At 40.7% G+C, this 25129-nt stretch overlaps 1 long non-coding RNA gene across 1 annotated transcript; it reads left to right on the top strand.

Annotated features, from left to right (window-relative positions):
* Positions 1-5379: 5379 nt before the first annotated feature.
* LOC131737589 (uncharacterized) lies at positions 5380-10759 on the top strand. The gene is made up of 4 exons (XR_009329238.1): positions 5380-5908; positions 9354-9408; positions 9838-10026; positions 10295-10759. It is a non-coding gene; the product is annotated as an uncharacterized LOC131737589 (long non-coding RNA).
* The last annotated feature ends 14370 nt before the right edge of the window (positions 10760-25129 follow it).

Consider the following 25129-nt stretch of genomic DNA (forward strand, 5'->3'; position numbering starts at 1 on the left):
GCCGTATTTCAGCGGCAGAGGGTTTGTATTGACGCACAAGACGGGTCATCTGCTCGCTGAACTGAACTGCATCCTTAGTTGGGTCGGGAAAGTCTTTAGCAATGTCTTTAATCTCATCTTGTCTCCAGGTGCGCTGAATCAGGACCTCTGGCAGCCAGTACGCTGTCAGGGGGGCCATGATAATGGCGTTGTTCAGATTGCCTTTTGGTCCCAACCGTGTAGTGAGCGTGCTGGAAGATCCTGATGTCTCAGGGGATTCTGGCGATGATAAGAAGCTCAGTCCAGGGGGCGACCAAGGGGACCAAGTCCACCGGGAACCGCCTTGGAAACCTGTCGGGTTGCTTGGGGTGGATATCAGAGGCGGAAGTGCGGGCAGCGGACTCTCTGCTGTGGGCGGAGGCTGTTGATGGACCTGGACGGGCCGGTCGGGCCGAGGAGCAGGAGCAGGGGCTGTGGAAACAGGAACACAATACGGGGGGGGGGGGGGGCAGTCCCTTTCCTCATCGTAATCTCTGTTTCTCTGTCTTTTTTTTCTTTTTTTCACTTCCTCAGTACTATCTTTCTGACTTGCTTTTACCATTATGCTTTTAGCCTGCAATGCTGTTTGTCTTTCTGCTTCTCGTTCCCATTTCCTATAACCATCCCAGTCTTTTTCTCTTTCTTTGTCTTCTCAAACTCGAACTTTTCTCTACATTCTTGTAACTTCCTTTCACTCTGGGTTGCTTTTAGTGGAAAATCAGCTATTTTATGCCACAGAACAACCTGGTCTACAACACCGCGACCCCATTTATCAGCCATCGTTCGTCCCGGTCCAACCAGCGTGTCCGGGAGACAGACCTCCTTTTTACTATTACTTGACCTCATTGTAATCAAACCCACACGCGCACACACACACAATTATCAGATAACACTCATTCACTCACTCATTCACATGGTTATCTGTCGTCCACACTATATCACTGCCTATTTTTAATTGCACCACCTGCACAGAAAAATAACTTTTCTTAATTGACCATCCAACAGTGCGCTTGGTATATTGATCAACTACACTAGTAGTATGACTTTTTTTTTTTTTAAACTGTGCATTTAATTTTTTCAATTATTATTTTTAGTTCAATATTTGGTATTTCATACGATATCTTTTTAACTAGTTTCATTTGTAATTACTTATTAGTATTATTCATAGATCAGTCGAATCACTTAATTTACCTGTTTCCGGATCAGGAACCATGTGGTCTCTTTTTTTTTGTCCTCTAGACAATAGAGTTCCCAGAACTCTTTCTGCGCAGCCCGTTCCCAGAACGGGTTTTATCAGGTTCCCAGAACCTTACCAATTGGTCTATTTTATGTATGAGGAAAACCAGTCTCACCCTTTGTCTTTGTTCGGTACGGCGTATCCGTCCACCCATGCTCCCAGCCGGGTTCAAGGCGGGTCCTTCTCCTCCGAAACTATTTCAGAGTGTGGTTCCCTGAGCCACTCCTAAGCAGCCCCCGTGCACGGTTAACCTCAAAGTCCCCGGGAACAATCGGAAAACGGAGCTAGCCGTCCCACCTGGGTCGCCAAGAATTGTCGTGGAAATTCTAATAAAGGAAGAGAGACTGCGAGTTCCAAACACACAGGCCTTTATTTCTTAAGTTTACAAACTGAGAACACTCTCAGCACACAGGGTGCTAGATAATCATCGAGCAGTGTTCCAACATACAGAGTTAGATCTGTTTCTTATATACCTTAAAATTGTCAGCAAGGCAGAGGGTTAGCCAATGATGATTCAGGTATTAGCATATAAGAGAAAACTTATAACTATGCATACTTGGCATAAAACTAAGCAAGCAGATAAAAAGGATGGGTGGTTTGGGTATACGTGCAAAAAGACACGTCTGGCTCATCCTTTTTTCTCACAGCCGCAGCTGCAGTGTAGGCATCTTGCGGTTCCTTATCTTTAGCAAAGCATACAAGGTTATGTGAGCAAGGTTATGGGAGAACAAAATGCCAGTACATTATGTCGAGTCAGTCCTATTTTCTGTAACATTTCTATAACACTAGTTGAGCATACCGCAGTTTCTTCCTGTCATACGCCTCATCTACAGCATCCTCCCATGGCACTGTTAACTCTACCAGATGAACAAGGCGTGCTGATCCAGACCACAAGACAATATCTGGTCAAAGGTTAGTGGTGGCAATCTCAGGTAGAAGAATAAGTCGTTGACCAACATCTGCCAGCATTTTCCAGTCTCTAGCAGCTTCCAGTTGTCCTGAGCGAGGATTGGTTTTAACACCTTTTCTTGGTGGTTGCTCTCCTGGGCGGAGGAATATTGTCTTTTGTGTGTAATGTTTTGATGGAACAGGTGGCAACTCATTGGTCATGTTACGCTTGTCTTCCAATGCTAAGGCCAAACATCGCAGCACCTGGTCATGGCGCCAAGTAAACCGTCCTTGGCTAAGAGCCACCTTACATCCTGTCAAAATGTGCCTTAATGTTGCAGGTGATGAACACAAAGGACATGAGGGATCCTCTCCTACCCAGAGGTTTAGGTTCTGTGGTGATGGGAGAACATCATATGTTGACCTGATGAGGAAACTGATCCTGCTCTGTTCCATTGACCATAGGTCTTGCCAGCCAATCTTGCGTTGTTCCACACTCTCCCATCTCATCCATTCTCCCTGCTTGTCCTGGGAAATGGCCTTTATACAACTCAACCTCTCCTCCTGCTTTTGCACCTTGTTGACTACCATCTTCCTCCATTGAGCTGGGGCTGCCTTGTGCCGTGTAGGAGGAGCTGAACTGAGACCAAGACCCCCTCTTCCATGCTGAACTTGCCCCATGATATCACCAATTCGAAGGGCAGCCTTTGCATCCTCCACAGCTTTCTTTGCCACCCACTTTCTTCCAGTTTTCAGCACATTATTCCTGCCATTATTCCAACTTCTAGGCATTGCCATGTAGTGCTGAATTCTGAAGTTGATAAACTAAATTGCAAATCTCCAAAGTAGGCTTTCACTAAATTTGTTATTGTCTTTGGTACACTGAAAAAATCAAATGCTGCCCAAAGAAGTTCATGTGGCACTGAACCATATGCATTAGCCAAAACCAGGAATGTCACATGGAGCTCCTTCCTCTCCTTTTTAGCTGATTGAATTTGTTGCCAGATCACATTGATGTGTTCTAAGCATCCTGTGAAACATGGAATGCCTGCTTTTTCTGCCAATGAAGCAGTTCTTTAATAGGTAAGTTGACAATCTCTGAGCAATAATGCTGAAGAAAATCTTGCCTTCTACGTTTAATAGGGAAATAGGGTGAAACTGGTGGTGATGAAGCCCTTGCTTTTTTCACAGCTTGCTCTACTTCTTTCCACTTAGGTGCACAGTCCTCCATTTGGTATTCTGGTGGAATGATAGGTGGGATGTCTGAAGGAATTGACATAGGCTCCTGCCTTTTTGAATCTGTATGGGTTTCCTCCAAATATCTCTCCAGCTCAACCTTAGATGCTTTTAGTGTGCCATTCTTCTCACTGGTGAATAACTTTACAAATTTGAATGGGTCTTTATAAAAGTTAGTTCTCATACGCTCCTTCTTTTTGTAGCGTTTCCGTAGGTGCTCAGCTCTGCACAATGTTGCAAGCTTATCTTTTATGACCCTTTGTAAGAGATTGAGTCCCTCCTTCTGACTTTGTTCTGCTCTTCTCCATTGCTTCCTCAGCTGTCTCCTTTCTCTAAGTGTTCAATCTCCTGCTGCCGTCTAGACTTTCCAGGAATAGTTTGTAATTTTTCCTTCCTTTTTTCAACTCCAAACCTCTCGCTTCCATATGCGTAGATGATGTCCCCAAATTTATCCAGCTTCTTTTCAACTGTTCCACTTAACCTTTCCAATGCAAAGCAGAGATCTGTGTTTACTGTGTCTGTAGCAGGGTGATTGCCCTGCACGTGTGTTTAGTGTTGGTATAATTTCTATGGGGAAATGGGTTTATTGTGTGTTTTGGAGTTGATTTGTTTTATTACATTTATTGTTTACAGACGGGCGCTCGATTTAGACTTGCTGCCTGCTAGGCTTGGTTGAGGGGAAGGGCAGCAAGTGATTGGCTGTGCTGGACCTCAATCAGCAGGTGGGCAGGTCTTGACCGAGTGCCCGTCAGTGTAAAAACATCCGCGGGAGATGGTTCGAAGCGACTGTAACACCATGCCAGAGGGGAGCGGCGTATACTTGGGAGGAGAGGGTCCGCTCTGCAGGAACAACAGCTACGCAACCTTGAGACTGCAAGCGGTGCTTGTGAAGGCAATTCCCAGCCAAGGCCGTATGAAGCAGCAGGAGTCATTGTATGAATACCGGCTCATGAGTAGGTTAGTTAGGGGATTGTGATCAGGGTTTCCCCTGGGTTTCACTAGTGACTAATACTTTCTAAAAACATTAGTCACTCCAGATATTCAGTAGTCACTACTGGCGCACAGCTCAAGTCTTCAAGGGTGTTATGAATCCTGTTTTTATTTTATACCTTAAATCACTGTATTGACCAAAACAATTATTTAATTAAACCATTTTAATAATGCTCTACAGTTTAAATACATTGGTAATTTACAGTTGTAAAGTTTTAGAACATTAAAACTCAAGAACCAGATTTATTTGCCCTGAAAAGCTACATACAGACACAGAATGCATTATGAATTACTTATAACATGTATGTCTTTTTACAATAAAAAAAAAAAAAAAACATTGTTAGAATACTATATACAACCCATGGAAACAGAGTTTTGCAATAAGGCTGAAACTTTGCTGCTTGTTTTCTTTTTCTTTTATCTGACGCTTGTGAGCTTTGTTTGTTCTTTTTTTTCTGGTGTTCCAAATTCAAGTCTTCATTTTCTACAACTTGTTGTTCTGTTTGTTCTATTTCACTCTTGCTGAAAAAACGAGTGGATTTTCTTCTGCGACATTTTACAGTATTGGCCAACAGTTTTGTTTTTTAATTCGCGCGCACAAGTTTACTGCGACCATGTATTTATATTGATGATAGTTATAGAAAAGAAGGCAAAGAAAAGTTCACTATCCACGCATCTCTACAGCTCACCTCAATATGAAAACATGTTACTGCACTGTAAACCCGAATAGTTAAACTCATTGAATAAATTAAGTATTGGAAACACAAAAGGTATAAAATAGTAGTACTGACACAAACGTTTTGGGTTCCCTTAACTTGCAACTCAGTTTTGATTTTGTAGCAATTATGTTTTTGATTCAGATTAACTATGTGGGATTTTATGTAAAGAGAACTTCTGATATTAGATTTGCTGACACACAAATCTTTTCAGGTTGAGTTTATTAACGTGTGACGTCACAAACGTCATTGGCACGGTCGAGAAAAATCATCTAAAACATGGCTGGTCTTCCTGGAGTGACTAATATTGTAGGTTAACTAAACATTTAATCTCTTCTGTCTGCGGCGGTGGAGAAATTGTATACGGTAAACTTTCGAATTACGATCAAGTCTGTATCGTTTGTTATAATTTTACGAATTTAACAGTTCATTTCTGCTCAGCTGTCAGCCCGCTAAATCAGCTTACTAGCCGGAAAGCTAGCTAGCTATCACAGTTGAGTTGAGAATGAATTGAATAAGTACCAGGATAGTTGTGTTGTGATGCAGATGCTAAAAATCTAAAATATTTCTGTTTTTATTTTAAACTAATCTATGTTTGAAATTTACGAAAGGCAATTTTCAAATGCAGGCTAGCCAATTGGGTGTATTTTTTGCATGACGTTGGACAAACGCGTCGGTGCGATTGGCTGGTTTGCCTGTTTGTCTCACTGCAATCCTGGACACTTGTTTTCCACACTTGACGAGCAGTGTACCCGCGGATAAGGTCTCGGGGAGTACGAATGTCGATTGCATTCGCTTCTCAACCGACTAATGATTCAATGATGTAAGCACTGTTTACATATATTTGCTATGTTTTAGACGCCTTCAGCTTTGTCAAGAGCTTTATTATTATTATTATTATTATTATTATTATTTGTTTATTTAGCAGACGCCTTTATCCAAAGCGACTTACAGAGACTAGGGTGTGTGAACTATGCATCAGCTGCAGAGTCACTTACAATTATGTCTCACCCAAAAGACGGAGCACAAGGAGGTTAAGTGACTTGCTCAGGGTCACAAAATGAGTCAGTGGCTGAGGTGGGATTTGAACCGGGGACCTCCTGGTTATTATTATTATTATTATTATTATTATTTATTTCTTAGCAGACGCCCTTATCCAGGGCGACTTACAATCGCAAGCAAATACAAATACATTCAAGTGTTACAATACAAGTAATACAATAAGAGCAAGAAATACAATAACTTTTGTTCAAGTGTGACAAACCACAATTCAATAATACAGCAGATAATAGTGATAGTTACATCAGGATATGATTAAATAGTGATAGTTACATCAGGATATGATTAAATACAAAGTACTACAGGTTAAACACTTGGCAGATTACAATATTCTGAAGTACAGTATTAAATGCAGTAAAATAGGGGGCAGATAAGAGCAAAATAAAGCACATTTAAATGAAGGGTGATAGTGTCCCAGGATACAACAGAGGAGTTCTACAGGTGCTGTTTGAAGAGGTGAGTCTTAAGGAGGCGCCGGAATGTGGTCAGGGACTGGGCAGTCCTGACATCTGTAGGAAGGTCGTTCCACCACTGCGGAGCAAGTGTGGAGAAGGAGCGGGCTCGGGAGGCAGGGGAGCGTAGCGGAGGTAGAGCCAGTCTTCTAGTGCAGGCAGAGCGGAGAGGTCAAGTGGGGGTGTAGGGAGAGATGAGGGTCTGGAGGTAGCTGGGTGCAGTCTGATCAAGGCATCTGTAGGCTAGTACAAGAGTCTTGAACTGGATGCGAGCGGTGATCGGGAGCCAGTGGAGCGAGCAGAGTAGTGGAGTAGCGTGGGCGAAGCGAGGTAGAGAGAACACCAGGCGAGCAGCAGAGTTCTGGATGAGCTGGAGCGGACGGGTGGCGGATGCAGGGAGGCCAGCCAGGAGGGAGTTGCAGTAGTCTAGGCGGGAGAGTACCAGGGCCTGGACCAGGAGCTGGGTAGCATAGTTGGTGAGGAAGGGTCGGATTCTTCGGATGTTGCTCAGGAAGAATCTGCAAGTGCGTGCCAGAGTGGAGATGTGCTGGGAATAAGAGAGGCAGGGGTCCAGGGTGACTCCAAGGTTCTTAGCGGAGGAAGAGGGAGAGAGTGTGGTAGATTCCAGAGGAACAGAGATAGAGAGATCAGAGGAGGGGGAGGAGGAGGGAAAGAAAAGGAGGTCAGATTTAGAGAGGTTGAGTTTGAGGTGATGCGAGTGCATCCAGGAGGAAACAGCAGACAGACAGGTAGAGATACGGGAGGAGATGGTGGAGTCAGAGGTGGGGAAGGAGAGGAAAATCTGAGCATCATCAGCATAGAAATGGTATGAGAAACCATAGGATGCGATGAGGGGGCCCAGGGAGCGGGTGTAGAGAGAGAACAGGAGAGGACCCAAGACTGACCCTTGGGGGACTCCAGTTAAGAGAGGGTGAGGTGTGGAGGTTGCTCCACGCCAGGTTACCTGGTAAGTGCGGTTGGAGAGGTAGGAGGAGAACCAGGCCAGAGCAGTGCCAGAGATCCCCAGGTCAGCAAGAGATGATAGTAGAATAGAGTGATCAACAGTGTCAAAGGCAGCAGAGAGGTCGAGGAGAATTAGGACAGAGGAGAGAGAGGCAGCTCGGGCACACTTAAGTGAGTTGGTGACAGACAGGAGGGCGGTTTCAGTGGAGTGAGCAGAGCGGAAGCCAGATTGGAGAGGGTCAAGCAAAGAGTGGTTGGACAGGAAAGCAGAGAGCTGGCGGTGTACAGTCCGCTCGAGGGTTTTGGAGAGGAAGGGTAGGAGGGAGACAGGACGGTAGCTCTGGAGGGAGGTGGGGTCGAGGGTAGGTTTTTTGAGGAGGGGAGTGATAGAGGCTTTTTTGAAGGCAGAGGGAAAGATGCCAGAAAGTAGAGAGGTGTTGAGGATTGAGGAGATGAAGGGGAGTAGAGCAGGAGCAGCAGCTTGAAAGAGGTGAGTGGGGAGGGGGTCCAAGGCACACGTGGTGGGTTTGTGACCCTGGAGCAGGGAGGAGAGGTCAGAGTCTGAGAGGGGCAAGAATTCTGTGCAAACCTATGCTAACACGTTAAATGGCTAGCTATCTAACGCAACTAACTGGCAGCTTTCTAACATGTCTTCAGCTTTGGACTATGTAACGTTTACCAGGCCCACCGAGAGGACGGGAAAGATGGGGAAATTTCCCCGGGGCCCAACGCCCCGAAGGGGGGTCTGATGAAGGGAGAACTTATATATATATATATATATATATATATATATATATATATATATACACACACACACCACAGTATGAATTATTCTATTATTAAGATCTATAATTTCCTCAAAACAACGTGGTGCAGCAGTTTGTTAGAAAAATGGTGTCGTATAAAATAAATAAAGTACTTTCTTCAGCTGGTGGTAAACACAATTAGAGAATAATCGGTATCGCTTAAAATACAAATATATTCACCAATACAGGCTATTAGTTAAGAGCAGAGATGAGTGGTTTATTTTTGGCACAGGATAAATAAAAGTGTATAGCAACACCATTAATGTAGTTTATGCTAAAAACGTATGTTATTTGATGTTAAGTAAGCTTCAGATTAATGACTATTATACACGCGGTAGCGAGACATACCAGTCCTTCCCCGGGGCCCATGACGGCTCTCGGCGGCCCTGTCATTTACTTATCAACCTGGGTAGCTAGCAAAATAATTCAAGCTTCCATTCGTTTCAAATAGGTTGCATGTAGCTATGGAAGCCATTCCTGCTAGCCTGTTAACTTTAGTAGCTAGCTAGCCTGCAAAAAGCCAGAAGAAACTTGTAATGTTGGATGGCCGTGCACGTTTTTGATGAAATCGCATGGTGGCGCCAGGTGCACAAAATGGTGGGTTAGAGTAGACCAGGTGGCTATGACAAGATAGGTCTAACGTTAGCAGCCTTTAACATGGTGTAGCTGAGTATTTTGCTCCATGATAGTTATCAAGTAAAGGTATTTTATTTTTTGTTTTGAAACTGTTAGGGAGGGACAGAGGTAAGGCGGTGACATTGATATTTTGCCATGTTTCTTTGACATTTTTTAATCTCAATTACTCTGAGTGTCAATGTTACAATCTATTGCAGGTCAATTTAGCCATTGAGCTCTGATTAAATTGGCTTTGAATAAAAATGCATAGTTGACCAAGTACTTAAGGTTTCAAATTATTTGTCATGTTTCAAAATGAGGAATTAAGACATCAATTCATTTTTGCTAATGAGATCTCTATTTCTCTCTACAGGCTTGACTGAAGGATGCTGGTGCTCATCTAGCTAGCCTAGGCCCAGAAGTGAAAGGTACACTTTGCAAAAACACATTGGATTACATTTGTGATAAACATGTTTATCTTTACCATGTAGGGTAACAACATTTGTTATGCTTCTGGGTTGCTGATGGAATGGAATGGCTTGGAATTGTAAGTTGTGTGCGGCCATACTTCACTCCAGGACAGAGTTGCTAAAACACTATCGCCTGCAACATAGTCACTATTCAAGAGTCAGTCCACTTCCGTGTCTCTACAATGATTGTGTTTGTACATTTCATTCATTCAATGGACTCAAAACTCATCTATCATGATACCACACTGTGCACGCTAGTAACACTGTTAATAGCACTCACTGTGCTACTGGAATGTTTGTATCTGCTGGAGTGAATGGCAGTCTGCCTCAATTCTGCAACATTGCTCAGATCTATCTTGTGAATTACAATGTTTCCTTTCTCTGTAGTCACTTTGAGTCAGGTATGTTGAACATCTGCATTCCTACGAGCTGTCACCTACACAAGGGAGCCTGTCTGTCCACCTGCTATCTGAGCTCAACGACACTGTCACGTTTGCTGCTTGCACCGTTGATGGCCGGCTGCTGTTGACCCCCAAGAGATACATTTTACTGAGAGAGTGCTGAGTTAATCTTGAAGTGAGTAATCTGTTGGTTCATTAGTGATACAACTTTTTAAAAACATATTTTTTCCCTAAGGTGATACTTGTGCCTAGATCAACTGTGTTTCTAAAGTGAAGGAGTTGCTCTTGTACTTTTGCTGACACATTGTCCATTACAAGTCGGTGTAATTGTAAAATTACTTTGGTTTGAGCTAATTATGTAACTACCTTATTATTGCCTCATTGATAAGGTTATGTTTTGATATTGGGTATGCAAACTGTTGAAACTGTTTATCCTACCACAGAAATATGGCAGCCGTATCCTCTCAAGCCTTGAAACTTTGTGTCATTGTTGAAGCTGACAGTATAAGGAAGATTAAACTTGACACCCTCCCTGAGTCTGTTGATGACCTGAAAAGCATTTTGAAGGACAAGCTCAAGTTGGATGCAGACTTTAGCAGTACGAAGACCCTGATTTTGATGGAGAACTTATCTCCCTAGTGGACATTGACGAGTTGCCACAGAAAGCTACACTGAAACTTTTCATGGCAGAGGTGGAAACAGTTCTATTTCAACTACAGACACAGAGTTGCTGTCAGATGTGTCCTCTCCAGAGCGACTTAGTAGATGGCTGCCAGGTATTTTTCCCATGCCCACTTTTGCTTATGAGGTAGAATTGAAGCTCAGAGAAGGAAACACTGTCTTTGAAAGAAACGGAAAGTGTCTTCAGTTATCTAGAGATCAAAAGCATGACATCCTAGTGAAACTTGCAGCTACTATTTACAGTTTCAAAGCAGCTGAAGCACTTGTTTCCAAACACCCCTGCCTGAAAGAGCTTGGATCTGAGACTGGCTGGTATGGACGGAAGAACAGCATAAAATACAAATTGGGTAACTACAGAACCAAGTTGAGGAGACCAGGATGTCAAGAGGTCAGTATAAACGCAGGAAAATGAAGCAGAAGTAATCCAGAGATTGAACCATCGCACTCAAACATAAAGAGACCCAAGTGTGCTGAAGTGAACTTTTTGCCTGACTTCCCCAAAGGACAGGACATGGCAAGTCTTGAAAGACAGAGGCTGGAGATAATCCAAGAAGTTCAGAAGACTGAGAAAACCCTACCCCTCATCGATAGGATGATGCAGACGACATTTGTCCTGCGGCAGCAGGAGGTAGTCACCAACAGACCACCTGTGAGATATCCTTGAGCGATAGCCGGCTCTACATTTGGAGTCGCAGGTAAAATTGCACAGCTTTGTTTTTTCAGCAATATTTTGTTTTTCCATATAATTTTAATTAAATAACTTGTCTTGAATACTGTCACTTGTCTGTCGTTTCTGTGTGTAGGTGTATGCCGAGTTCCAACGGATCACAAACCAGAACTTGCCGAACATCTTTTATGAAGAGCTTGACCGCCACACTCTTCGCTTGATGACCTTATACCGACAGAGGGCAAAGACAGGAAAGACATCTGATGCTTTGGCTGACATTCTGAGGATTCCTGATCTACAGGTAAGATGGTCAATGCATATGTCATTAGGTCACTGCATATCTAAAGATGGGAATCAGACCTGGTTCAAAGTAAATCAAGCATAATCTATTTGACTCGGGTCTGGTTGGAATACTTGTACATTGTTATCACTTTAGTGATCTGAGGGTTCATGTACTGGTGCTTGTGTGATGCATGATGTATCCATTCTAACTATTCACAAGATTTGTGTGCCAGGTAGACAAGTATGATCCAATATGAAGGTCAACCCTAAGCCCTCCTGCCCTGTGCACTTTGGAGATCTGAAAAGATATGACAGGTGTAGGCAATATGCTAGCAGCTCCACATAGACCTCTGATAGGCTAGTTGGAATGTATGGCATATTGCTGTCACCTGCCAAATCTTGTCAGATCTCCAGAGTGCATAGGGCGTGAGGGCTTGGGCTTGATGTTGAGATCAGATCTATGTCTCAAAATGGACTTGGGATTATTGTCTCTTCAGTACTTGGTCAACTATGCATTTTTAAGGTGTACCACTGTGCTCCGTGCCCTTCCTGTGTTGCTGCGCAAGAAGGTCTCAGGATTTTAAGACATGCACGGTTAGTTTTTTGCCCCTCTGGTGTGTGTGTGTTGATTGTGCGCATTTCAAATTCAACATTATATCAATCTGTGGTTGTTATACAGTAAGTTTTTAAAGCTATTTCAGTCACTGAAGTCTTAACCTTGGTCTTCTAAATGCTACTTTTCCTGTGATTTGTGCATTTCAGGTGGAGGATTCTGATGAGCCAGATGTTGGTGATGCACCAGTCGCCATCCTTACAGTCGTCAGTGATGACGCTGAAAAGCTGATCCACTTCAACCCAATCAAGATTTCCATTGTCCTGGAGAGTGAAGTTATGGTGACCAACCTACCCAGACTGGCTGACGCTTTCCTGGTAATGTTCGGTCTGATCTATGCTCTACATCTGAGTTATCCAAAAGAACTGGCCAACACGTTTGAGTTCGTTCAGAAAATCCTGCTGGGCCTAGAAGATGGGAAACTTAAGCCAAGACTACAGGCTTTGAAGAATGACTTGCTGATACATGTGTAGTGATTGACCAAAGATACGATCTGCCTGGGTTCTGGTGGATGCATTATTTTTATACTGTGGAAGACATTTTGAGTTTGCAGCCAGTGTATGAGTTTCATTTCTCTTATTTTCTTGTGATCTTAGTTAGGGCACTGAAAGACCTGTTATGGTAGCTGGAATACAGAACAAATCCTGAGTTTTTGTTTTCTAACAGGGAAAGCAAACTTTACAGGCCACAGAAGTGTTTTACTTTAGTCATATGGCCTAAGGCAGGTGAGTGGAAGGTGAAGGTGACGTAACAGAATTGTTGTAATACAGTTGTGGGCAGCACCTATGAGCCCAGCTTTAGTTTGTTGATAATCATTTGATGCAGTTGATTCTACTTAACATTAATTTTTAGGTTGCTCACATACTCTGCCAACATGCTTCTGGTGAGCTTTCTCTAGAGAATTTCTATTGTTGAAAAGCACTAAGCTCATGGTAAATGTTTTTTTTATTTTTTCTCAGAGACTATCAACATCTGGAAGCAGAGGCTCCCTCAAAATGGTCATAGTCATTTTCTGAATCCCAAATAGACCCCTAGCTCCTATGAGTAACAACCCCACCCTGACTTCTGACAGGCTGGATGGATTTTTTTTTTTATTTTACCATGTTTACTCTTCTCCTAGCATCTCAATGGGAGTATCTAGTAGGGGCTTGGCGATGATTTGGGATTCAGAGAGACAGGATCATTTAACCTCTTTTCACACTACAAAGCAAAGTTGCACTGTGTAAAGTAACAGACCTCTCAAATACTTTATGTGGTAATGACACCATTATTGCACCTTTTGTTAAACACAATTTTCAAATTGTTATCGTTACGATAAAACATTCTTCATGTTTTAATTATGCATTTGAACATGTTTTTTTTATTTGGGTTAACTTTATATATTGCACGTATTATTTAGTTTGAGTTAGTGCTACTCAATTAACCTCAGGTAATCAGTTGCCTAAAAAAAATTGATTAACCGTACAATTGCCTTTTGAGTTCCACTAAGTTATATTTTTTAATTTACATTGAAGTTACCACAACTTAAAAATGTTAAGTAAAGAAAATAAGAATAAGTGTAAGAAAATAAATCAGTAAGCAGAACACAAACACATTAAGTTATGGCGACATAATATGTATACATTAAGTGCACTTCAAATGGGAAGTTGTTGTTAATTCAATGTATTGAGTTTTAATTAGCAAAATAACTGAGTTCATCATCATACTATTTTAAAGTATAGTTTAATTAAACTTGAAAATTATATTAACTAAGAATAGTAAGTACTGTATACATTTTCATTTTAAGTTTCATTACTCAAAAAATCAAAGGCAATCAGTTGCCTCAATTTTTTTGAGTTAGCAGAACTTATCGGGGTTTACAGTGTGGCATTTTTAAATTATTGGTGACTAAAACCTACAGCACTGATGCTAATTAAAAAATAATAAAACGCTTACCAAGTATCAGTGTGATGGATGTCCCTGCTTGTTACCACGCAAATCACTGATGATGGCAGGGAAATTGGAGAGAGCTTCAGTCACAAGACATTTTTGGCGTTTTTAATCTTTGATGGTATTTCGTCTTGATTGCCCTTTGCTAGTAATGTACTTGTAATGAGCAAACAACCCACATTTTTTCACTGAATTGAAAGCTAAAAACTCTTGCTACTCTCACACCAGAAGTAACGGCTTGGCAATACTGCGGTTTCTGACTGGCCATACATTCTGTATTTTGAAATGAACCAATAGTACTTAAGTTACAATAAACTTTAATCGGGTCATTGAAACAAATAAATATCGACTTGCAGGCATGAACGCACGCAGGAAATAAAACGAGTTAAAGACTAGGCTTTTAGTTTTTTAAAATGTCTTTTTTTGTATCCCAGACAGACTGCAGTAACCGCCCAACTGTTTATATTACATTTAAACAACAGGGCTTATTTAAAATGTACATATTTAATATGTAAATTAGTTGTGTGTGCGCTGAACGCTCTGTCACAGCACATCAGTCTGGTGTTAGCAATTAAATGTTGATTACATGACAAAAGTTTGCAATAGATAGGCAAGTGGTACTGAATAAAATGCGTTGTCTGCCAGTTCAGAATTTTTCACGAGTACCCCAGTTTGAAAACCGCTAGAAGAAACCACATTACCAACAGATACAGTTTAATAGTAGTATTTAAAAGCCGTTGTCCTGACTGGTAAATTCTTCTAGCTTCCCCTTTTATTTTGACAATTTCCATATAATAATGGCATTTTTATCTTGACATTTTTCATTCTTAGCCACCAAGTAAATATTTGGACAGTTTTCAAAACAATTGTTGCTTTATTTTTACAACACACGTTGGTGTTGTTGATAATATGATAAACGCGTATATCTGCTTCAGCTTAAACGATGGCCCGTGTTACACAGAACACTACAAATAAAATGTCAAATATACACTGTGTATTTCGTTGGTTTTGTGGATTTGCTATGTTTTTAACTTATTTTAATACTGCACATAATTATATAGTTTAGAAAATGCTACTTACCAAAACCATGCTGCACGTGAACTGTATTACATAATAATTTCGTTTATTCCGATTCCAGTGGTGTTTTCTCAATGCAAGATGTATTGTAGGCATATATACAGTGCCGTATAAAACCACATACACTGTCTGTATATAATTTTATCATGCTCGTTATAGGCCTACTGGCAAAATGGTCAAGAGTCAGTTGGTGCTTAACACATACTGAATCATTTTTGCTGTGAATTTTAGCATTTTTGGTCATAGAAAAGACACATTTCACATATTTTATAACGTTACCGTAGGCTACTTTTTTTTTATTTTTTTTTTTTAGCTAATGATGCGTTTTCGTTTCACAAATCTTCTGCACACAGTATTTTTAGGCACACCTATAAAAACCTATATTTCAACAGTTACTGTCGAAGCTTATTACTTATTCTTCCAGAAGTAATGGTCGGGTGTAACAGGGATACGAGGTTATATTTGCGCTGGGCCATGTTGTTAACAAGCCTGATGTTGTCGTCCAGGCTTTACTGTGAAATTGACTGTAACCAGGGAGGGTGTGAGCGCATCTTAATGGACATGTCATTGTAATACAAAATGCATTAATATACTGCGTATTGGTATTGCGTCTGGTCTGGGAAGAGGGACACACGAGTGCGTTAAGAGAATTTCAGCAGGCCTTTTTTATTTCAGGGGGGCCTTGGCGCAATGGCGCGGCATAGCGCGAACACTGCAGATGAGGTATGACACAGGCCCGGTTTTTGGGATGGAACCGCATAACAGTCTCGCGTTTTGATTGGTCCATGTCAGTCACATGAATATGTCGTCACACGAGTGGAAAAGCTTGCAGGCATTTTTAACATTGTGATGAGAGAGAGAGTGATCTGCTTTCCACAACCTTACCATTAAAATATAACGTGGTATTACGCTGTACTGATATAACAAACTATGGGTAATTACTTTATATGAATTATCATGTTATGCACGTATGTAAGAATTGGCTTTCTGTGGTGGTGTACTTTTTTCTTTCAAGTAGCATATATCTATAATTGTTTTTGCGATATATTTTAATATAAAATGTATACACTATTGCAGTTTTGTTAGAGGATACATTAGTTTATCTCTAATGTAATCACAGTTGTACATATAGACTGCCCCTGTTTTCATTTACGTCGCAAATTCTGAGCCGCTTTGGTTTTTAGATAACGTGCCAAATTCTGGGCCGCTTTGGTTTTTAGATAACGTCCCAAATTCTGGGCCGCTTTGCATTTTCGAATTCAGCCCACTTTTGGGGACTCAGCTGACGAGTTTCTAAGTCATCCATGCACAGTTTACCATAAACTGGATTGTGAATTCATTAGAGAGTAACCCTTAGTACATGAATCAAAGTTAATGTATTTTTTACTCTCCCCAGAAATCTTTTTTTTATTTTTTATGAAAAACAGAAATAAAATGTAAATGTTAAAAAAACGTATTTCTTATTACGTGAAAAAACTACATTGCACTGAAATAGATACATGAAAATTAATTAAAGCAGTCGTTTGCCTTTATTAAAGGCTAATATTAAAAGACATTTTTGGGAAGGAACATGGTATTCCGAAAAAAGAACATCTCATTTTCTTATGTAAAGTCCATCAATATATTGTAGTGTTTCAGGTTCTTTTTGGACAGAAATGAGACTGCAACTGTGAGTAGATGAAGGACGTTTATTTTGACAATAATTAAATAATCACAAAATAAAATCATAAAGTGAGGGAAAGGAGACTGGGAGTCGAAAGTGAAAATAAATGATTGTAGTAATTTTTCTTTTACGCAAAACCTGCACTCCAATTCCCCTCCACACACGTGTACCACCATGCAACTCTGGCACGCACACACCACCATGCAATCCCTGCACGCATACTCCCACCATGCAACCCCTGCACGCACACACCACCATAAGACCCCTGCACACACACACCACCATGCAACCCCTACATGCACACACCAATATGCAACCCCTGCATGTACACACCAATATGCAACCCCTGCATGTACACACCAATATGCAACCCCTGCATGCACACCCCACCATGCAACCCCTGCACGCACACACCACCATGCAACCCCTACATGCACACACCACCATGCAACCCCCGCACGTACACACCACCATGCAACCCCTGCACGCACACACCACCATGCGACCCCTGCACGCATACACCCACCGTAGCAATTCTTTGCAAAATATATTTTTGGGTATTCAGCCCCATTCATGTCTATGGCAGTGTTAAAAAACACATTTTCAGTCATATCTCTCGAACCAGAGCATCTATAACCACCGTTCGAAGGGTTCTAGACCAGCCTGAATGTAATATGCTCAGTTTCGTAGCAATTCTTTGCAAAAAATATTTTCAGGGCGTTCAGGGTGTTCAGCCTCATTCATGTCTATAGCAGGGTTGAAAAACACATTTCAGGCATATCTCTCAAACCCGAGCACATAGAACCACCATTCAAAGTGATATAGACTCAGGGGAGCACCCCAAACCACAAAACGGTGTGATGGTTCACCCAAAAACTCATGTCATGATGAAAAAATTAACTTTGCCAAGCCGTCCTGGCATCTGAACCATGAAAATGGTGACTCATTGTGTGGGGCCCCATGGGGCCCCGCCGCAAAAAAAAAATCAAGTTCCTAACCCCCACAGAACCCGAGATACGCCCTGTCAAAAATGTCCAAAAACTACCCTTTTTGGGGTCATATCTCCATGACCCTGGGGACTAGAAACCGGGTTGAACTTCCTAGGGTCATGTATGGGGGCCCTCTTTCACAGGGAGCTACCCGTTTTCAAATGGTACATTTTCAGCATGATGGCATGTCAAGGTTGCATTTCCAATAGCTTTTGAGCTCCAGTTTGGCAAAAAAAGTCTAAACTGGTGTCCTTTCTAGCTGGGGACACTTCACTTGGAGGGATCGACAGGGGCCCCAAGGTGGACCTCCGTACCGATTTACAAGTCTCGTGGACCCCCGGAACCCGAGATATAGCACCCTGAAAAATGTCTATGGGAAATCCCATTATAAAACCCCTTTGGGGCAACGGCCACCATCTGGCGGTGGGGTGGCGTATGAACCCGTAGCCCGTGTCTTTCTTTAGCTAAGACTCTTCTGCACGCAAAGAGTGCCCTTCTGAGTTCGTTGGCCATGGGGTCGTGGAGATACTGGTACAATAAGAGACCACCCCCTTCCCTATGGCAAATCCCATTATAAAAACACCATCGGGGTAAGGCTCGGCCAATGGCGGTCGTGGGTCGTACGAACTCGAAGAAGCCAATTTTCTTTAGCTAAGACTGTTGTGCATCTAAAGAGAGTACTAGCGAGTTTGTTGGCCCAGGATTTGTGGACTCATGGGGTACGACAGGAGGACCCCCGCCCCCCCCCGACCGCGATTTCCTATAGCAAAATACATACAAAAAATGTCTATTATATATAAGACCTGAAATGTGCACATTTTGTAGTGTATTTATGCAACAGAAGCACCAATTTAAGTCCAAGTGTTTTGTGATCACAGTATCAGCTTGAGTGTTTTGGAGCATAGTTTTGCACCAAAAGCGAGCAGAGGCGAAAAAAAGCACTATATACCCTATTCTTTAAAATATCACTTTGCAGTGCAAATTTGAGGAACGCAACCACTTAGCAACTTGCAAATTGGTACTGCAATTTAAAGGCCTGTAGTGTCAGACTGGTAGTCCATAACTGATTCAAGTGTTTTTGGAATGATTCCTGCGAAGACTGATTTATAAGAAAAAAGAGAGATTGACAAACAGCATTTTGCTTTATATGCAGAAACGGGCAACTACAAGAGGGTGTCAAACAAGCTGTGAATGTGTCCCAGGAGGCTACAGAGTACCTCTGGGTATGAATCCAGATGCTCGCAGTACCTGTTCTTAGATGGCCGAAACCACTGTATCGCTGTATAACTGTATACCCTATAAATATCACTTTTTATTGTGTATTTGAGGAACACAACCAATTACAAACTTCATTTGAATTGCTGTGCTATCAGAATATCAGTGTATAACTTTGCTGGGTATTGCAGTGTATGCTGGGTATCAAAAGGCCTTCACTTTTACAAAAGGCTGTCAGAATTTAAAAAAGGCCGTCAAAGTTACAAACAAATAGCTGTGCTCCTAACCCAATACTTGTCTTTTTAATTCTGTGCATCCAAATACTTCTAGTTAAAAGTTTTAAGAATTAAGCCTACTGTTTGTTGTTCTGTCCTAAACCAGCAGTTTGTCACCCAAATTTATTAAATAAACAGGGGGGGGGGGGGTTCATCAGATTAGTCTCCATTTTATTGTAACTGAGGTACCATTCAGTTGAGCGAAAATTGTAAAGGGGTACTTGAGCTGAAACCTCCAGATAGAAGGGGTACAGTTTCAAAAAAAGGTTGAAAACCCCTGACCTACAGTATAAACTATCAGGAATAGATAAGGGAAATGTTGACTAATACAATACAATAGGATTTATTTGAAGTTGTTGAAGGGCACTGGTCTCTTAAACCCAGAAGTTCTGATAAACCCCTACGCCTCACTATATATTGATGGACATTACATAAGCAAATGAGATGTACTTTTTTTTTTTTTTGGTATACCATGTTCCTAAATGTTTTCTGGGAGATTAAAAAATACATTAACTTTGATTCATGTACTAAGGGTTACTCTTAAATGAATTAACGGTCCAGTTTATGGTAAACTGTGCATGCATGACTTAGAAACTGGGCTGTCAGCTGAGCAGAATATCTCAAAAACTGGCCTGAATTCGAAAATGCAGAAAAGTACACCACCACAGAAAGCCAATTCTTACATTCGTGCATAACATGATCATTCATATAAAGTAATTACCCATAGTTTGTTATATCAGTACAGCGTAATACCACATTATATTTTAATGGTAAGGTTGTGGAAAGCAGATGACACACTCTCTCTCTCTCTCTTCTTCTTCTGGTTAATATATAGGGCACATTCCATCTATTATTTTAGATGATTAGCGCCCTCTATCTGTAGTCCTTTGTCTGTCTGTTTTACTTTATCTTTCTGTCATCTTTATTTATTATAACTTCTCTTCTTTTCCTGTTTCCTTTATATATTTCGTCAGTATCCTTTCTCTATTCAGTCTCCCTTCCTCTTTCCCTTTTCCCAGCAAGTTCTTTATATTGACTTCATATACCTCCATTTCCCTTCTCTGCTCCTCATATTTCTCACACTTTAACAAATAATGTTCTACTGTTTCTACTACTTTACATTTTTCACACTTTCCATCTTCATGCTTCCCCAGTCTTAAAAGATGTTCATTTAAAGAACTATGCCCAATCCTTAACCTATCCAATGCTTTTTCCTCTTTCCTTCCCAACTGTATTTACCCAACTGTTGTTCACCTCTTTCTGGATATTATAATAAAACCTTCCTTTTATGCTTTCATCCCATCTCTCCTGCCATTCTTTTACTATCATTTTTTTTCACAAAATCTACCATTTCCTGTGATCCCAAAGGAATCACCACATCAATTTCCTCTCTTCTTAACCAATTTTTTGCTGCCAGATCTACCATCACGTTGCCCAGAATGCCAGAGTGACCAGGAATCCAAACTAAAATCACTTCGATCCCCATAATTGTGCATTCCTTATATTGTTGCATTATTTCAACCATGATATCTCTTCTATCACTAAACTCCCCTTTTAATACAATAAGACCACTTAATGAATCTGAAAATATGACCGCTTTTTTAGGCTTTATTTCAGCTATTTTAACTATTGCAAATAGTATAGCTACCATTTCTGCAACAAATACCGATAAATGGTCAGATATCATCGCTATTTTACAGACATCTAATTCTGGGATATAATATGCTATTGCCACTCTTCCTGTTTTTGGATCCTTGGATCCATCTGTATATACAGTGCCTTGCGAAAGTATTCGGCCCCCTTGAACTTTGCGACCTTTTGCCACATTTCAGGCTTCAAACATAAAGATATGAAACTGTAATTTTTTGTGAAGAATCAACAACAAGTGGGACACAATCATGAAGTGGAACGAAATTTATTGGATATTTCAAACTTTTTTAACAAATAAAAAACTGAAAAATTGGGCGTGCAAAATTATTCAGCCCCTTTACTTTCAGTGCAGCAAACTCTCTCCAGAAGTTCAGTGAGGATCTCTGAATGATCCAATGTTGACCTAAATGACTAATGATGATAAATAGAATCCACCTGTGTGTAATCAAGTCTCCGTATAAATGCACCTGCACTGTGATAGTCTCAGAGGTCCGTTTAAAGCGCAGAGAGCATCATGAAGAACAAGGAACACACCAGGCAGGGCCGAGATACTGTTGTGGAGAAGTTTAAAGCCGGATTTGGATACAAAAAGATTTCCCAAGCTTTAAACATCCCAAGGAGCACTGTGCAAGCGATAATATTGAAATGGAAGGAGTATCAGACCACTGCAAATCTACCAAGACCTGGCCGTCCCTCTAAACTTTCAGCTCATACAAGGAGAAGACTGATCAGAGATGCAGCCAAGAGGCCCATGATCACTCTGGATGAACTGCAGAGATCTACAGCTGAGGTGGGAGACTCTGTCCATAGGACAACAATCAGTCGTATACTGCACAAATCTGGCCTTTATGGAAGAGTGGCAAGAAGAAAGCCATTTCTTAAAGATATCCATAAAAAGTGTCGTTTACAGTTTGCCACAAGCCACCTGGGAGACACACCAAACATGTGGAAGAAGGTGCTCTGGTCAGATGAAACCAAAATCGAACTTTTTGGCAACAATGCAAAACATTATGTTTGGCGTAAAAGCAACACAGCTCATCACCCTGAACACACCATCCCCACTGTCAAACATGGTGGTGGCAGCATCATGGTTTGGGCCTGCTTTTCTTCAGCAGGGACAGGGAAGATGGTTAAAATTGATGGGAAGATGGATGGAGCCAAATACAGGACCATTCTGGAAGAAAACCTGATGGAGTCTGCAAAAGACCTGAGACTGGGACGGAGATTTGTCTTCCAACAAGACAATGATCCAAAACATAAAGCAAAATCTACAATGGAATGGTTCACAAATAAACATATCCAGGTGTTAGAATGGCCAAGTCAAAGTCCAGACCTGAATCCAATCGAGAATCTGTGGAAAGAACTGAAAACTGCTGTTCACAAATGCTCTCCATCCAACCTCACTGAGCTCGAGCTGTTTTGCAAGGAGGAATGGGCAAAAATTTCAGTCTCTCGATGTGCAAAACTGATAGAGACATACCCCAAGCGACTTACAGCTGTAATCGCAGCAAAAGGTGGCGCTACAAAGTATTAACTTAAGGGGGCTGAATAATTTTGCACGCCCAATTTTTCAGTTTTTTATTTGTTAAAAAAGTTTGAAATATCCAATAAATTTCGTTCCACTTCATGATTGTGTCCCACTTGTTGTTGATTCTTCACAAAAAATTACAGTTTCATATCTTTATGTTTGAAGCCTGAAATGTGGCAAAAGGTCGCAAAGTTCAAGGGGGCCGAATACTTTCGCAAGGCACTGTATACATAATGCCTCCACACTCTTCTCCTCTACAAAAGCTTGACTTTCTTTTCAGTTCCATTTTTTCTCCTCCTTTCTTCACTTGCTCACTCAATTTTATACAACAGTTTGGTTTTTCCATCATCCATTCCGGAAACACATTTATATTAACATTCTATCCATTTTTGCATCCAATACCCCAACGTGCCTCCATTTGTTTCCCACCTCTCCTTTTTATATCTTCCATGCTTTTTCGAGGAGGAAATTCTGGATGCATAGAGTTAGCCTTTATCCAATATTTTATACTTAACCATTTCCTCCTTAGTTCCAATGGCATCTCATTTACTAAAACCTGCATAGCATTTATTGGAGCAGATTTCACAGCTCCTATACATACCATTATTGCTTTAGCTTGCAAATTATCCAATTTTTCCATCTTACTTTTACAAGTTCCCACTAGAATCTGACTTCCATAATCTATTACACTCCTAATTAACCCTCTGTATATCATCATTATACAAGTTTTATTTGCTCCCCAACTCGTCCCTGAAATACTTCTTAGAATATTCATCCTTCCTTTACATTTATCTATTATAGAATTTATTTGTTTTCCCCAAGTTAATTTTTTTATCAAACCACACTCCCAAGTATTTAAATTCCTCCACCTCTTTAAGAATCTTATCTTGGTATAATAAATTTAACTTCCCCTGCTCTCTTCTTCGTGAAAATAATAGCACCTCTGTTTTTGTTACTGATATTTTAAAGCCCCATTTATTTGACCATTTTTCCAGATTATTCAATGCCTCCTGCAATTCCCTCCTAACTGTTTCAATATGTTTATTCCTTTTATAAATAACCCCATCATCAGCAAACAGACCTACAGCTACTTTTGATCCTACTAAAATATCATCAGCTAGATCATTTATCATTATATTAAATAGCAAAGGGCTAATAACACTTCCTTGAGGAGCTCCATTTTGCATCTCAAATCTTTCAGAGAACTTCCCCTTAATTTTAACTTTGAATCCTCGTTCCTTCAAAAACTCTCTGATCCACCATAAAGTCCTCCCTTTTATCCCCAATGATGCTATTTTGTATATTAAACCTTCTTTCCAGACCATATCATACGCTTTTTTTTTCTATGTCAATAAAAACTGCCCCAACCACCTCATTCTCACTTAATGCCTCCTTGACTTCAGTAGACAATCTAACCAACTGATCAGTCGTCAGCCTATTTTTATGAAAGCCACTCAATAATTTTTTAGATTCCAGAAAATACCACATTCTCTCACACACCATCCTTTCCATAATTTTACATATAGTAGCCGTCAATGCTATTGGTCGATAAGATCCCACTTCACCCGGGTCCTTTCCTGTCTTACTTATAGGAATGATGACAGCATTCTTCCATTCTAAAGGGTAACACCCCCAACTCCCACACTTTATTATAAAGTTTTAATAATATTTCTAAACTTCTATCTGGTAACATTTTATACATAATATTAGAAATCTTATCTTCACCTGGTGAGGTATTCTTGCCTTTTTCAATCGCTGCTTTCACTTCACCTATTGAAAATGGAACATTTATTTTTGTTTTGACATCTTCCCTATCTTCCAATATTACTGAATTATTTATACAAAATTGTCCCCTCTTTTCTAAAAATTCTTTATTATAATTCTCATCTTGCCCCACCTTAGCAAATGCTAACCCCAGCATAGAGGCTTTCTTCTCATCATCCGTTATAATTATTCCATCCTGCTTTAACGGAAATAATTGCCATTGCCTTAATTTTATTCCACACATCTTTTATACTAGAATCATAACTTATTTTAGTGCAATAATCCTGCCAATATTCTTTTTTCCTATTCCTAATAACCCTTTGAGCCATTGCTTTTGATTTTTTAAACTTAATTAAGTCATCAGCTAACATAGTTTTTTTTCTCAGACAAGCTTTCCTTTCTTTAATCAATCTGGAACACTCTTCATTCCACCAAGGTACCGCTGGTTTAGCCCCCTTCTTAGTTTTCCTCATTGGAATAGCTCCCTTTGCTGCTTGCATAATAGCCTTTACTATCCCCTCATTAAAAATATTTACATCATCATGTATTATATTTCCCTCTATATTATTATTACATATGTTTTGAAATTTTTCCCAGTTTGCTTTTTTATAGTCCCATCTCTCTTCTTGCACCTGCTCGTCAATCTTAGTCTTCCCATCTATCGTAAGAATTATAGGGAAATGATTAATTCCCATTTCTTCATCCACTAACATCTTCCAATCCACTCTTACTCCCAACTGCGCTGATACAATAGATAAATCTAGAGCTGAGCTTTTCCCAGTATTTACATCATACCTTGTTCCTTCCCCAGAATTTAAAACCACCAAATTTAAATCTTCTATTATTTCTTCAATCACCATTCCATTTCTATCATTTATCTTACTTCCCCATAATGTATTACGGCTATGAAAATCTCCACAAATAATCTTCCCACCCCTCATATGT

This window comes from Acipenser ruthenus, chromosome 7 (genome assembly GCF_902713425.1).
Source record: "Acipenser ruthenus chromosome 7, fAciRut3.2 maternal haplotype, whole genome shotgun sequence".
NCBI lineage: Eukaryota > Metazoa > Chordata > Actinopteri > Acipenseriformes > Acipenseridae > Acipenser > Acipenser ruthenus.